Source organism: Drosophila obscura, unplaced genomic scaffold, assembly GCF_018151105.1.
Source record: "Drosophila obscura isolate BZ-5 IFL unplaced genomic scaffold, ASM1815110v1 contig_21, whole genome shotgun sequence".
NCBI classification, from domain to species: domain Eukaryota; kingdom Metazoa; phylum Arthropoda; class Insecta; order Diptera; family Drosophilidae; genus Drosophila; species Drosophila obscura.
In genome coordinates, this window is record NW_024542801.1 from 160790 (window position 1) to 172278 (window position 11489).

Below are 11489 nucleotides of genomic sequence, written 5' to 3' on the forward strand. Positions count from 1 at the left end.
GCTGGATTGGCTATCCGTCACACTTCCTTTGATTGTCCATTCCGCTGCGCATTTGCGCGTTTTTTTCAGATTTCTTTTACAATTTTCCAACTTAAAAATATATTTCTTTTTCTTCCGCGTGTTCTTCTTCTTCTTTTCTTAAGTGATCATACACACCCATCGCCATAAACTATCGGTTAAACAATATTCATTATATAAAGTAAAATATTGATTGTGAGACTAAACTAAAATAGTAACTTTTTCAACATTCTCCTCCCAAGTATTGCTATCGGCAATACTTCAATTATTTGTATACATGAAGCTTAATTAGTTTTACAACAGATCTCTTATAAATGCCAGTTTTTGTCTTAATGTCTACAATTCTTATACGACCATCATTAGATATATTAGATATATCTTAGTCACTATGCCTTTTGGCCAACAATTTCTTGGCAAGTCAGAATCCATAAGTAATACAATGTCCCCTTCTTGTATAATGTCTTGATCTTTTGACCATTTTCGGCTGCTTAAAATCCTGTCTGTTATCCTTTTTCCATTTCTGCCAGAATACGTCTGCTAATCGTTGCGACGCTTTCCAGTTGTTTAAACATATTATATCAGAGTCAGAAGCATTAGCATAAATCAATCCCTGAAATTGGGACCTACCAAAATATTGTTTGGCGTCAAGGGTGATTCAATTGAATCTGCTGGTATATATAAAAGAGGTCTACTATTCATGATAAATTCTATTTCGCAAAATAATGTCCTCAAAACATACTCTTTGGGATAACGTTCTTTTAACATAAAAGAAAGATATTTTTTGGTAGATTGAATAAGTCTCTCCCAAGCTCCTCCCATGTGGGGACTTAATGGAGGGTTGAAAACCCATCTGCATCTTTTTGAGGCAAAAAACTGTATCAGTTCATCAGCTGGCCATTGCGATGTCAGTATGTTAATGTCTTTGCTCGCTTTGGTAAAATTTGTACCATTGTCTGAATATATTTCCTCGGGGATACCGCGTCGACCTGCAAATTGTCGGAAGACATGCATGAAAGCATTACTTGATAAGTCCTCAGCTATCTCGAGATGAACTGCACGAGTAGCCATACAAGTTAATATAACTCCATATCGTTTAACATGGCTGCGATTGACAAGAACTTCAATGGGACCAAAATAATCAACTCCTATTTTTAAAAAAGGTCGTTCAATCGGCGTCACTCTACATGCAGGCAGTTGGCCCATTCTTGGCACCTGTGGAAGGGCTGTCTTATTTTTACAAAGTTGGCAATTACGAATTATTTTTATACCCGTACTCAAAAAAGAGTTAAGGGGTATATTAGATTTGTGGTAAAAGTGGATGTGTGTAACGCAGAGAAGGAAAATTTTCCGACCCCATAAAGTATATATATTCTTGATCAGCATCAATAGCCGAGTCGATATAGCCATGTCTGTCTGTCCGTCTGTCCGTCCGTCCGTCTCGTCCGTCTTCTTGAGCGCCTGGATCTCAGAGACTATAAGAGTTAGGGTAACCAAATTTGGTTTCCAGACTCATGTGATATCACACTGCTACAAGTGTATTTCAAAATTTCGCCCCGCCTCCTTCCGCCCCCACAAAGGACGAAAATCTGTGGCAGGCACAATTTTAAAGATACGATAAAACTAAAAACGCAGTATCGTAGAAAATGCCCATATCTACCAGATTGCCAAATCTGAATAAGATCGGATCATAATTATAGCCAGAATGAAGAAATTAATTTTCTGTTGCTTCCCCTGCCCTCCTCCAGCCAACGACAACGCAACTCATTTTCCATCTCGCTCGCACAATCTGCCGCGTTCAGGGCGCGAGCAACCCCTAGCGGAGGATATGTAGAATATGAATGGTACATCTATAATCTACATGTAAGATGTAAAATATACATTGTATATGTAGATAACAGATGTAGCAAAAAAATGTAAAATATAAAATTTTTTTTTTTCTAAAATTCTTAAAAATCATAAGCTAAAAAATGTATATACTGACTGAGTACGGGTATAAGTAGAGTCGCGTCCCCAGAAGCGACTCACACGTTCCTTCTCGTTTTAACTGTATTTCGACATCTGGTTATCCACAATCTTTGTCGGAGATTAGCTATCACTGTTTCTGTACCGATGTGACAATTTTTCAAATGATAAAATTGAATAATTAGAATCGTAACTTGGTTGTCTTTGGATAAAACAATTGGATTTTTTGAATCATAATCAAATTCCCTTTCACTAACATTATCCAAACGTCCTTTGAGCCTGAGCAATCCATTCTCTGAGATAAATATTGGTAATGTTTTTAATTTGCTCGTGTTCGCTATTGGTTTATTGGCTAAGAGACAGTCAATCTCTTTGCCATAGCTCTGTCGTTGAACATTTTTAAAAATCAAATACTCTGCACTGTCAATATCTGTCCCAATCAGCTCGCTGTTAGTCCGCTTGTATTTTGAAGGCTTTAAATTATTTATGTACCGTAAGACCCATGCAGTTGTTCTCAAATACCTCATCCAGTTGGAAAATCGTACAGGATCTGGCAAAATATTGGCATCATTTATACTTGTAGTGACGTGTACATATTCTACTGTCACCTGATCATCATCAACCTGAATCTCGTTAACCAACTTTCCTTTTGGCCATTCATTTGCTTGTTTACTCAAAACGTGGGTCCTTTTAACCAAGAACTAGTTGATGAAAAGCCTATGTCTCGAATCTTTGTGACTTGATCTGCGGGGTTGAGCTTTGTCGGTACATATCTCCAGTCGCCAATGTTTGTCAATTCTTGAATCTCACCTAATCTTTGTGAAACAAAGATTTTGAATCGTTTGGTACTCGATTTAAGCCAATACAACACTATCGCTGCATCCGTCCACAAATAAGTCTTGTCAATGTGGATATGCGTGCGGCAAGAAGTGCACCCTGTAACTCAAGTCTTGGTATGGACATTGGCTTAAGTGGTGCGACTCTCGACTTAGCAAAGACAAGTGAACAGTCTATATGTTTTCCATCGTCAAATCTCAAATATGCACCCGAAGCATATGCCAATTTCGAGGCATCGCATAACATGTATAGCTGCACATTACATTCGTCAATATTTAAATAAGTCATTTTCCTTGAGATATTTAGTTCACTTAACCTGACTATATTTTTGCATAATTTTTCCCACAAAGAACAATGTTCTGTCGTTATCTTGTCATCCCACTCTATGCCACTTTTCCAGATAGCTTGTAAAAGTATTTTATTTGCTATCAAAATATTAGAAAGAAATCCAAAAGGGTCATAGATCGACATGGTGAGTTTTAGAATTTCGCGCTTTGTCGGTCGTCTAGTTAAAGTCAAGATATCGCTATAAATTGATTGAAATTTTAGATTGAACTTAAAAAAATCCTTCTCATAATCCCATATCAATCCTAATACGCGTTCCTCAGTCAGACTTTTAGTGTTTTGTTCCGTTTTCCGTTTGTCTATGTCCGTGAGTTGCTCCAAAACTTCATATGAATTACAACTCCAATTACACATTTCAAAACCTGCTTGTTTGTGGATATGCGAGACGTCTTTTATCAACTGAACAGCGCCTAAAATATCTTCAGTTCCTCTTAAATAATCGTCTATATAGTGTTCTGAAACTATTTCCTGACATGCTTGTGGAAACTGATCTTGAATGTCAAGGGCATTTCGGTTTTTAGTTTGTTGGGCAATACACGGACTACAATTTGCACCAAAGAAAAGTACTTGTATCTCATATGTGTCAGGGGTTTTTAGACGATCATATCCTTGCCACAAAATTCTTTGGGCGTGTTTATCTTCCTGTATTACTTTTATCTGCAAAAACATTTCCTTAATATCGTCAACAAATGCTATCTTAGACCGTCTTAAATTCATTAAAACTGTTGTCAACTCGTTGTAAAGGTCGGGTCCTGTCAGAAGATAATCATTTAAGCAAGTACCATGACTTTTTGCAGCCGCATCAAAGACAATCCGGACGCCGGGCCCCCCCCCCCCCCCCCCCCCGGCCTTGTCTCCAAGATATTGGATTACTTTGGAAAAGCTCATCCTCCATGGCTTAATAAGGTTGGTTAGGTAAATCGCATGCCGAGAACAGTCAGTTACGTGTAACATATAATTTGAATTATTGTCCGAACAATTTAAATTTACATTGCCGTGAACAACCCATCCCAAGAGTGTTTTTCTAATCGCTGGGCCACTAAAGGACTCATGTTTAATCTTACGCGTGACTATGAGTGACCAATTTTCTTGTCCAATAAGTATCTTAGGCACTGCATTCTGATATACACAGTCCTTAAAGTCATTTAGGAACTTCCAATTTTCTCTTATGTCGCTTATCACTTCGGTTTGCATTGGCAAGTTAAGGTCAGATACAGTTTGTAGCATACAACGTATAGATATGATGAGCAGATGGTAACCTAGACGGGAGGAGACGTACGCGCTGGCTTCGGCTTTTGTCTCTGGTCGGCGGGGTGTGGGTTTAAGGACAAAGTACCTCCAATTTAGGGCTCATGAGATATAAGAATTTAGTTACTTCGCGTACGAGTTGGGAAAAGGGAACAAGAGAAGCTAGTCGGGTGATCAAAGGGAGAAGGTCAGCAGAGGTAGAAGGGGTCCACCTATAGTCGGGGCCTTATTGGCTGCTTGCCGCAACAGTGCGAGCACGCCCACCCTACCATGATACTTACGGGCCACATATTTAAGGATCCCTCCAACAAGACCGACGGGGAATCACCTATCTATCAACAAACGCGACATGGTCCCTTCCGAAAATACTCTACTCTTTCTTCATACTAAAACAATATTTATTCATAAAATTCATTAAGTTGGCGGACACTAAATACTAAAGAATAACCTAACTCCCGAAACTTAAAAAAAATCATGATATCCAATTAGGTAATAATATAATACAAAAATAGACTCTGAAATACGGCAACCCTGTGAGATTACACTCTTTTTGCGAGTCGCTCCGTCTGTTTAACTTAAAAATCGGTTTAAACCAGCAAATTAAACATCTACTAGCGCGTTTAACACATAGTTACGAGGCACAAATCATTTCAACTACGAAAGAGGAACATACAATAACTAAAACTACGTCTGTTCACAATTTAATTTGCCCGGGAGGCAATTACACAAACACATACACAGCAATAGCCAAAACCAAAGCATACACAAACAAAAATAAACTCTCACTCACTTTAAAGCAACACTCAAAAATAAACGGTTAATCACTCAAAAATACAAAAAACACACAAAAACACTCAAAATGCCACCAGCACCAAAACGCCAGCGGGAACAAACGTCTACGGACCTGAAAGTCGCTCGTTCGTCGGAAGCCCCTTCCCCCTCTTTGGTCCAGCTCATCGAACAGAAGATGAGTGAGCAGCTCCAGCAAATCACAGACAGCATTAGGCAATCTGAGGATCGCATTCTGCTTGACCTTCAGGATAGGCTGAAGGTGATGACCGGAGAAATCAAAAATCTCACTCAGCGGGTACAACATCTGGAGTCGGAGGTTGGTGTGGTCCAACAATTGAAAGTTCGGGTTCTGGAGCTGGAGACCGAAGTTGGAGAAATGCACGCACTGCGGGGACAGGTGGGCGAGATGGAGGTAAAACTGGCCGAGCAAGCAAATCAAAGCATTGCTTGTGACCTGCGGGTACACGGTGTTCCTCTTAGCCAGGAGGAGAATCTGAAAACTCAATTTCACTCACTGTGTTTTGCTTTAAAGCTCACACCGCCACCGAGAATTAAAGAAATTTTCCGCATCACACGGCACAACAAAAACGCTGCCACTGATCCAACTATAATTGTTAAACTGGAGCACGTGCGAGATAAGGCCGCTCTGTTGCGAGCAGTTGGCAATTATCGGCGGGAGCTTAAACAACCGCTAACCCTGCAGCTTTTGGGTATAAACTCTCAAGCTGCCTTCTACATTAACGAGCAGCTCTCAAGAGAGACGTATGAAATCTTTAAAGAGGCAATGCGCTTAAAAAAGCTCAAGTGTCTCTCTTCGGTTTTCACACGTCGTGCAGTAGTGCATGTAACTCAATCTGCGGGAGCGGAGGTAATGATGATATTTAATTTGAAAGAGCTCCATGCATTACGCGTCCAACCTCCCTTAATTAATGCTAATACTAGGCACAGTGAAGAGAATAGAGAAGAGCAGGCAAATACTCATAAAAATGATGATATCTTTCGCTAAACCGATGCTCTCCTCTGCTCTCTTACCTGTCAAGTTCAGTGTTAGTTCTGTAAGTACTATATGTTTCGCATTAAATGTTTTGTTTATATATTTATACCTAATTTGTAAATTGCGTGTGCTACTGATAGGGAAAATATGCACACTAATATAAGAAGATCCACAGAGAATAGCAACACAATTATCAAGGTTCTTGCTAAGCAGAAAATCGGCTTACAAATATGCCATATAAATGCACAAAGTCTTTGCCAAAAAATTGAAGAGTTCAGGTATTTGTTTGTGAAGTCCAACGTAGATGTAATATGTGTCTCTGAAACGTGGTTTGTCTCTCAACTAGACGATGTCTTGATCACTTGTGACGGCTATGATTTATATCGATCTGATCGAGAAGGTCATGCAGGTGGGGTTGCAATATACACAAACAACAAACTAAAAACCAAAGTAGTAAGTAAACAACCCAGTGGAAGCGCAATAGAGTACTTGTTTCTTGAAGTCACTGGTAGAGGGAGTTCACCAAATATTCTTATTGGCTGTCTTTATAGACCTAATCGTTCTACTGACTATTCAGACGCAATTGACACAATTACGACTCTATCTTTAAGTTACGAAGACACAGTCATAACTGGAGACCTTAACAGCAATATGCTAACTGAACGACACCTTGCCGATGCAATGTCGTCTTTGGGTTTAAACCTTGTTAATTCGTCCATGCCAACACACTTTTCTAATACTATTAATACGCTACTAGATGTTTTTTTCGTTAGTGATATTAATAAAATTCTATTATATGACCAAATTGACGTACCAGTATTTTCTAAGCATGATTTAATTTACCTGACGTATGAATCTAACCCACATCTGACTGACCAAATCATTTATTTAAGGGACTTTAAGAACATTAATATTAGGCTACTTTGTACTGAAATTGACTTATATAATTGGAATGCAATATACTCACTAACGGACGTAAACTCTCAACTAAGACAATTGTCCGCGTACATTGACGCACTGTATGATAGGCATGTACCTTTAAAAAGGAAAACTCTTAAAGCTAGCCAAAAACCTTGGTTCAATCGAGGTATTGCTTGTAAAATAAGGGAACGTAATATTGCATATTCTAAGTGGAAGAGATACAAGACTCCTGAGCATTACCAGCAGTTTAAAATTTTAAGACGGACAGTAAATAAAATGATCGCAACTGAAAAAAGTCACCATTACGCTGAAAAATTCAACAACGCCATATCAACTAAGCAAAGATGGGGTGAGCTTAAAAAACTTGGCATAGGAAACCTGAAAGCTTCCCCTAAAATTACTGCTGATGCCAACGAACTGAACAGAAAATTTGTGCAATCGACCGTACCTGAAAACATGACTAACCCTTACATTGACGCCGTAACAAATACTGACTGTGATAATAGCTTTAGTTTTATGTGCGTAACTCCCTGTGATGTCCTGAGTTCCGCCCTTAAAATTAAGTCAAAGGCTGTTGGTATGGATAATCAGCATCCCAAATTTATTAAAATGATTTTGCCTAGGGTAATCAATCATGTAACTCATATATGCAACACAGCGCTTACAACATCAAGTTTCCCAGATCAGTGGAAATTAGCCAAAGTAATTCCAATACCAAAGGCAAAAAATGACTACAGGCCAATATCTATCCTGCCCTACCTATCAAAGGTACTCGAAAATCTCATGGCACAACAAATCAATAATTACCTAGTACAACATTCGTTATTGTGCAATAAACAATCCGGCTTCCGTAAATTCCGAAGCTGTACTACTGCCATTTTAGATGTCACAGAAAACATTAGAGAGGAACTTGACGATAGTAAGGTTACATTTCTGACACTCTTGGACTTTAGTAAAGCTTTTGACACGGTAGACCACAATATCCTATGTACTAAGTTAAACAAATTCTTTAATTTTACTAACACTGCAGTAAAACTAATATCGTCCTATCTGCATGGAAGAAGCCAAGCTGTGAAAACTGACAGTGAAATATCAACATTTCTACCTGTGAGACGCGGAGTACCCCAAGGTTCAATCCTTGGTCCACTCCTCTTCACCCTATATGTTAATGATCTCCCTGGTTCGTTATCCAAGTGTAAAGTTCATATGTATGCCGATGATGTCCAAATGTATGTTAGTTGTCCGTTAAGCAGAATAAATGAGTGTGTATTGTTGTGTAATGTTGAACTGTCGAACGTTAGTAAATGGGCCAACTGTAATGGATTGTCGCTAAACCCTGTCAAATCTAAATGTATTATTATATATAAAAGGTTGCTGAGCACGGAAAATCTGCCTAAATTATCAATAAATAACACGCTAATTGAATATGTGGATCAGGCTGTTAATCTTGGAATCACCATAAACAAGACATTGTCCTGGAGTGACCAAGTAACCAAGGCAGCCGGTAAAACGTATGGTATAATAAGACAACTTTCCTTGACTCAGCAATTTTTGCCAAAACAACTCAGACTCTTAATAGCCAAAACATATCTTATACCCACGCTGTGTTATGGTATTGAAATTTTTGGAAATTGTGATAGGGCATCTCAGCACAGACTAAAAGTGGCATACAATAATGTAGCTAGATATGTCTTCAATGTTAAGAGGGGTGAACACATATCCAGTTTGGCTGACAGCATCAATCAGATGAAGTTTGAAACTTGGAAAGACTACAGAACTTTAATAATGTTGCATAAAATCGTTTATACAGGAGAACCGAGCTATTTATATGAAAAGCTGCGTTTTGGTGTGTCTGCAAGAACCAACAATATTATTAATATTCGTTACAAGCTTGGCTGTTCCGAGCGGCAATTTTTTATACATGCTATTCGTCTGTGGAATCAGCTACCACAAAACCTAAAGAAAATTAGTAGTGCATCGCAATATAGGGAAAAATTAAATTTATACTTAAAAAACTATTAATAGTAATATAAGTAAAAATAATAAAAACAGTAATAGTAAAATAAATATAATAAAACTATAAATTAAATAAATAAAAAATCAAAAAATGAACATAAAAATATAAATAGGCTAAGTAGGTTAATCATATCGACTAACAACCAAACAAAGAATTAATTTCCTTTAACGTTTCATGTTTTGTGACTAGTGCATTAATTTATAAGAAACTTTCTTGTCGCACTAGGAAATAAGTAAATAAATAAATAAATAAATAAATAAAATAAGGTATGTGGGTAAATGGTATGTAGATTAGGTTATGTATGTAGGTATATGTGCTTATGTATATAAGGTTAGGTAATGGTAATTCAAGTTAATGGAGCGATATATAGTTGTGTAGATGAATAGATATTCAAAAGTTAAATTTAACATTTAACATTACAAAATCATAATTGGAAAAGTATTCAACTTTAACGGCAAGGAAAAAAATATCAAAGTGCGTTTGCACATGGACGAGCCATTAAACCGTAAGGCGGCCAATGTCGCAATCAAAATCAAACGTTACGTTACCGGTCAGTTTACCACGTTAGTCATTATATCTCCCTGAATCATTATATTTGTACAAACTTACAGTACGTTTTCCTCCCACGCAGAAAGATCTTTCGTTGTGTAGATGGCTGGATGATTGGATTAGCAGATGATTAGGTGAATGAATGGATGATCAAATGATAAGATGAGGGCTGGGTAACGACACGCATGACTGTAAAGTTTAGTTGTATTAATAACCATTTAATTGATAAATATTCAACTTAAGCCCGGTATAGGAAATCCTTTTTGACTAGGTCCACATGTTAGATTTCATGGGCGTACATGTTAGCCGCAGCACAATTAAATTGAACCACCAATCGGACCAATCAAAAAGCACTTCATTATCCGGTATATAATAAGAAAGAGAAGAAAAAACACATAAAAATAAATCCACTGGGTAGGCGGCTTCAGATTAGGTTTGCCAGAGCGAACCTACAATCGACGGCGGCTTAGGCACGGGGTCAATGATCTTGAGGCATCGACGAAAAATGCTTCCCACGCAGCGAAAGCCAGGTGCAGCTTGCTTGTAGTGACGCAACTGTCGAAGCTGGTTGCGACGGTAATGGTATACCGGCTCACAGCGTGAGGAAGTCCATCCTTGGGATCACGTTGCTCACACCCGTAGGTCGGACGGGGAGGTTATATAACCTCAACTGACCCGAGCACGCTGCCGGTCGAAAAATTTTCCGGAGCGAGTCCACGTATCCCAGCGAGTTATACCAGGTTGTACCAAGGGTTATATCAGGTTGTACCAAGAGTTATATCAGGTTATACCAAGAGTTATATCATACATAACTAGGTATCACTACGTCTGTACTAGTGGTGCGATTCCTATATATAGAAGATTACATTTTAGAACTATATATTGGAACTTCGCGGACAAGATATTTACCCCAATGGGAACTGCACCACTTCAATTGATACAATTTCGAACTGTGGATTTTCTTTCTCCCGGTGGGCTGTCGAAAAGCAGGGACGGTAGGTGCTGCCGTGGTCTTGGGGTTATGTACACCTCGGTCTGTGGCACAAAAATTCCGAGAAAAGGCAATAAAGTAAGATCACTGCACGTCGTCGTTTTCTTAATTCACCATACTCACGGATATGGGCAGATTGTGGAGGTTGATGGAAACCAACTTATAATTGCGAACACAAAATCACTGCGCGTGGTAGCTGACTGTATATATGGTTAAAAATCAGATAGAATACAGAGCTCCAGAATACTGCACTCTGCGACGGTCACGAGGAGAAGGAGACCGACTCCTAGAACCACCGGATGCAGCAGCCCACGTTTTCCCATCAATACCGTATTTTTTCCTTGCTTTTTACTTTAAAGAAAAGTAATTAGCAATAAATATAATTGCAATACGGAATCAAAACAACGGGATGGCGTTGCCACTTTTTACCAAAACATATGTTTCGTCAAAAAGCTCTCTGCAAGCTCTACGATCGATGCCCCATATTTTCAACGGTCTATCTTAGGGCGGTTATGAGAAATAAACCGTTGACTTTTTAAAAGTGCTGAATGAGACACCGCAAGACAAGCGTCACATATTACAAGTTTTTACTTTACGTAAAGTAAATGTTTTTGAGCTATTGCCCTTTCCTTTTATACGCATACTAACAATTCGCGAATCTTCCTGCTCGTAAGTCTCATTATTGGTCCATACGTTAGTCTGATTCAAGTTTATATTACAATTTCTTTGGGTATCAATTTGGGGATCTTGAATCTCTGGTAAAATTAGATTTTGACCTGCCAAGTTTGGTGGCTTATCTTTATGTAATAATGTAT

General features: G+C 38.5%; 1 long non-coding RNA gene across 1 annotated transcript; it reads right to left on the reverse strand.

Moving 5' to 3' along the window:
* Nucleotides 1-10204: 10204 nt before the first annotated feature.
* Nucleotides 10205-11018, reverse strand: LOC121404534. The gene is made up of 3 exons (XR_005968070.1): nt 10798-11018; nt 10593-10718; nt 10205-10531 (listed from the first exon to the last, which is right to left on the reverse strand). It is a non-coding gene; the product is annotated as an uncharacterized LOC121404534 (long non-coding RNA).
* Between the last annotated feature and the right edge of the window lie 471 nt (nt 11019-11489).